The sequence below is a fragment of the Branchiostoma floridae genome, chromosome 14 (assembly GCF_000003815.2).
Source record: "Branchiostoma floridae strain S238N-H82 chromosome 14, Bfl_VNyyK, whole genome shotgun sequence".
NCBI classification, from domain to species: Eukaryota; Metazoa; Chordata; class Leptocardii; order Amphioxiformes; family Branchiostomatidae; genus Branchiostoma; species Branchiostoma floridae.
Genome location: NC_049992.1, coordinates 20,452,118 through 20,457,216, shown reverse-complemented (window position 1 = coordinate 20,457,216; position 5,099 = coordinate 20,452,118). Strand labels below are relative to the sequence as shown.

General features: G+C 42.6%; 1 long non-coding RNA gene across 3 annotated transcripts in view; it reads right to left on the bottom strand.

Annotated features, from left to right (window-relative positions):
* Positions 1-3,700: 3,700 nt before the first annotated feature.
* LOC118430612 overlaps positions 3,701-5,099 on the bottom strand; it is a 3,217-nt gene continuing 1,818 nt past the window's right edge. For 2 of the 3 annotated variants that reach the window (XR_004832878.1, XR_004832876.1), the window contains exons 2-3: positions 4,562-4,619; positions 3,701-4,153 (exon numbers count right to left, since the gene is read on the bottom strand). This is a non-coding gene — a long non-coding RNA (uncharacterized LOC118430612). Of the gene's footprint in view, positions 4,154-4,187; positions 4,221-4,561; positions 4,620-5,099 lie in introns of those variants that run through there. The other variant, XR_004832877.1, reaches the window with a different exon arrangement.

The following is a 5,099-nucleotide window of genomic DNA, read 5'->3' as shown; positions in this document are numbered from 1 at the left end:
TGACCCTTACACTCGGAAGGAAGGACCCCTAGTCTTTTCCGTAAGTGTGGTGGGTTCTTTGCCCTATCTGAGGGAGGGCCCTTACCGAAGCTAGGTGAAGAGCCCTTCCCAAGTGCACAAGATTGGTGGTATATCACCTCAACTGATTCAAACCCAGAACCTCTGGGTTATGTAACATACACAGCTCCTTCAAACACAACTGCTTCACAACCAGCTCCTTCACACACTACCACTTCACACAGCTCATTCACATAATAACACACAGATCCTTCAGACGCAGCTTCTTCGCTGAGCACAAACAACCCCTACTGCTAAAACAGCCTGACGTGATAGCCAGCCCAGGTAGACAGCCCAGGTAGACAGCCCAGCCTTTTCCGTAAACCCCAACCCGTTCTAGTAGTGTACATGTGGGGTGAGCCACACGGCCGGAATCAAACTCATAACCTCTGGTTCCAGAGCCGCTATTATAACCACCCAAGACGACGCACGCTACCTACAGTATGATGTCTCCGTAAATAGTTTCATCAGGTTGGTAGATCAATCGAATAAAGTCTTCTTCGTTTCCCAACCTTCTTTTAATTCTTCCGTAGACGTTTCGGCGACTATTTGTCGAGAACTTCCGTGTCAGGTAATTACGTCACAACACAATAGATTAAGTTCGGGATTGCACTGACTCTGTCTAGTTCACATTGCACCGATAATGTTTTTTTTATTTCATTCTGTACTGATGAAGACGACAGATGGTCGCCGAAACGTCTACGGAAGAATTAAAAGGTTGTGAAACGAAGAAGACTTTGTTCGAGTATGAACTATGATGTTTGTGATTTTCAGAGGGCCGTCCTTATCTGGGTTACCTGGAGCGAGCCAACGGGATCGTGGACGGGTTCACCTCCGCCTGCGCCTCCTGTCACTCAACAGCCTCCGCTCCGGTGGACAGGGCGAGCCGGGACGGAGAAGCCTCCGAGCAGACAGCCCCAGGTACGCCAACAAGCTAGCCTCTACCAGGCTCCGTGGATCGGTAGAACCATTATCCTCACCACGTGGTGAGGAAACGTACTCTTCTGGCCAGCTAACCCCCCTAGCGTACTATAGACTCTATTTGTCCAATTTCTACAATTAGACCACCGATCCACGAAGCCTGGTAGAGGCTACCAACAAACAGCTACTCAAGCAACTGGGTTTTGGAAATGGTCAAACGTTTCAGACATCCACCCGTTGTCGTTCGTCAGTGACACTGGAGAAATTTTGTTGGAGAGAGTTTTTGTATCCAGCTGTTAATTGATATGCAAAAGAGATCTAGTCGGAGAACAGGCTTATTTTAATTATGAATTAATATGCAAAAACAAGATTTCTCCAGTGTCACTGACGAAATATACCCGATGGCTGTCTGAAACGTCTGACCGTTTCCAATACCATATCTATTTGCTTGAGTAACTATTTTTTTAGTATCGTTGAAGAGGTTCGCCAGTCACGTATGAGTACAGTTACTCCAAATATTCCAATGACTGTTTTTAAAGGTAAGGTACTTACCTCCAAATTTTCGACGGCTGACAGCACATGTTGCTCACGGGGAATGACCTAGTCTCGATCTCGTGAGAGAACCGAGAGTTTTTGTAGTATCTTATTTCTTATTACCTGGATGTCTAACCTTCATGCCGTCCCCCCAGGCATGACGCCGGACACCATGCGGTGGTTCCGGAACGTGAAGTGCGGGGAGCCGTTCCAGGAAGGCGTGCTGTCGCTGGATTACTCCATGCAGCTCAACTCCGGGTTCGGCGGGTACAGGCAGTGGCTGAGGAGGAACCCCGAGCCCAAGCCCGCCCTCTCGCGACTGGCTTGTTTCAAATAGTAACAATAACAATTATACTACTACTACTACTACTAGTACTACTACTACAGCGGGTACAGGCAGTGGCTGAGGAGGAACCCCGAGCCCAAGCCCGCCCTCTCGCGCCTGGCTTGTTTCAAATAGTAACAATAACAATTATACTACTACTACTACTACTACTACTACTACTACTAGTACTATTACTACTAGTACTACTACTACAGCGGGTACAGGCAGTGGCTGAGGAGGAACCCCGAGCCCAAGCCCGCCCTCTCGCGACTGGCTTGTTTCAAATAGTAACAACAACAACAATAATGATATTATTATCATTATTGATCTTTATTTGCATGTATTCCTGCCCACATGGGATTAATATTGATGGGACTGTGGTCAGGAAACGTATTCTTCTGGCCAGCTAACCCTCTTGACCCCCCCCCCCTTCTCGCTTCATGACTGGAGTAGATTTCCTTATCTATACACCCTCCTTTATCCAACGGGTGATGAAACATCACACTTCAGACCACGTAGTTTCCTATAAACAACACACTTCAGACCACGTACAGTTTCCTATAAACAACACACTTCAGACCACGTAGTTTCCTATAAACACCACACTTCAGACCACGTAGTTTCCTATAAACAACACACTTCAGACCACGTAGTTTCCTATAAACAACACACTTCAGACCACGTAGTTTCCTATAAACACCACACTTCAGACCACGTAGTTTCCTATAAACACCACACTTCAGACCACGTAGTTTCCTATAAACAACACACTTCAGACCACGTACAGTTTCCTTCATTTATTGTCATATCTCATGACCTTCATCGTTTCCTGTACAGGTGAATAATATCGTAAAATATCCTCCATATAGAAAGATACAGTATACAGGTGTAACTAAATAGAACAGAATCTCAAATAAAATTAAAAGCAAGATCAGAAACAACATTAAGCTGCGGTTAAAATAAATCAATTCTACCTGTACAATTTCAACACAAATTGGCCATTTTACACGCTAAAAATGGTTGATCCGAGCTGATTGCTAATTTTCCACATTTATCAAAACATGTTTCCATCAGGATAATTTTCTTCAGTTTTCTACAAAAAACATTAATTTGTAAGAAACTCTTGAAATTACCAATATTGTTGTTTGTAAACAAATCTGTAACCAGATATGAACCCAGCCACACGTACAAGCTAGTTTAATACAGGCAGCACAGGCAAAAATCCCATTTAACTTTAATTTTCGCTTTCAAAATGGTGATTAAAAACTTCCCTTTAAAATATTGCTTGCAGAATTTGTGCAGTGAAGGATTCCCAAATAGTCTGAATAACTAAAAAGCAAATTCATGATGGAGGTATTACCAAATAAAGTCATTGAGAAAATAACAAAATGTTACTTAAATTCATCTGATACAGTGCTTAATGTAACTTGATACAGGCATGTTTGATCTACAGAAAGTGGCAAAATGTGGCAAATGTAGAATGTTACACTGTGAGAAACACTGAATACTTCTCGATGTAGTTTACAGGTATTTTGTTACAAAGAAAAGGCAAAAACCTCCAGTATTTCGGCACTAACCAGGCCTGAGATTGTTTAAAAAAAGCCAATTTGTTGCTTATACTCATAGGATGAAAAAAGGAACACGGAACTGGAATAGCTAGAGCAAAAGACCTTCTTGACATAAAACTGGCTCTCAACAAATCTACTCAGTGTCACTGGCAAAAGATAGTGGAAGCTTAGTTACCTAAGACTTTCCAAATTTATATCCAGCTGCAAGAGCAACTGCTATCTGACATTAAAATGAGGGGAAGGTCTGTACCTTGGTATGCAGTTTCAGGAAATATAGTCAGATGCTGAAGGCTGATATTGTATCATTAAATCTATCCACTTTATTTGGACCTAAAAAACTTCCAAAATCCCACAGCTTCTGCTGTTTAGATAAAAGAATGATAAAAATGTTTGAAGATGATAAAACTTAAAAGGTGAACAGACATAAACCAGGTTGATAATCTGGGCCCTTCCTGGTGGGCTGGAGGAGACACGGTAAGGAGCCTTAACGGCATGGGAAGGAGTCTTAGATGTAGAAGATCTTACAGTGATAAAGATGGCAGAAACTTTCTGGTATAAGAGGCCATGTCTCTAGACTGAAGGCCCCAGGAACATGTCTTAGAAAAGGTAGATATCAAGATGGGCTAAGAAAGGGGCGTGTCTGCAGGGGACGTGTCTAAGACGTGTGTCTAAGATGCAGCATGTCTCAAGACGGACAGATCTCCACAGCTTTCCTCAACACGACGTGGATGTCTCCATCTGGGTAGTTCTGGAGGTAAACAAACATTGTGTAAACAAACAGACAGTACAACGTGGATGTCTCCATCTGGGTAGTTCTGTGGAGAAGGATGATCCGATCAATACATAATAATTGAAAAGTAATCAATACATGGTAATCAATATATGATGATTGACATATGAATAGAAGTAATTAGATTAGATTAATTAGACTGAAACCCACAAACAACACTGACAACCCTAACTTCCAGGTTTCCACACTAGTACTACATGCAAAATGCTTTTTTCTTGCTAGGACTACCCAATCCTGGTTATAACCAGATGAGACAGGGCATGTACCTGTATACTGGACTATCCAGCATGGCAGCTTAAGGGTTAATTTCTGCACCTGCACACCTGTGTTTGTTTGTTTGTTTGTTTGTTACACCTGTCCTCTCACCTGTAGTGTCCTCATGGTGTCGGAGAAATCCCCCTCCAGAATCCGGCTACGGATGCAGCTGAAACACAATAAATAAATAACTAAACAAACACAAACAACTAAACAATTTCCACAAAATCTTCTTAACAGGATTCTTAGCTCTTAGCTTAGCTAGTGAATTGTAGATAGGTTCAAACTAACCAGTTGCACATAAACATTATACTGAGACTTATTTGACTGTTAGACTGACAAGTTTTAAAATAGTTTAGAGTTTCCCACATGGTGCATAAGGTGGTGCCCATCTCCATTTCTGTAGCTCCAAATACTCTACCCACTCGGCCATTACAATGGTCACCATACCACAAGGACATGTCTAAATTCATTCACATTATACAAGCAATGGGTTGTTATCTACTGCCTAGGGCATGGAAGGTGGAGCCCATCCCTCTCCTTCCACCTGGGCATCAATGCTACCTGCCAGCAGTATGAAAAATTTTGAGCATCAGTGCAGCAACGATTACTGGCTGGGGATAGATTGAGGAATGAATCCACTCTACAG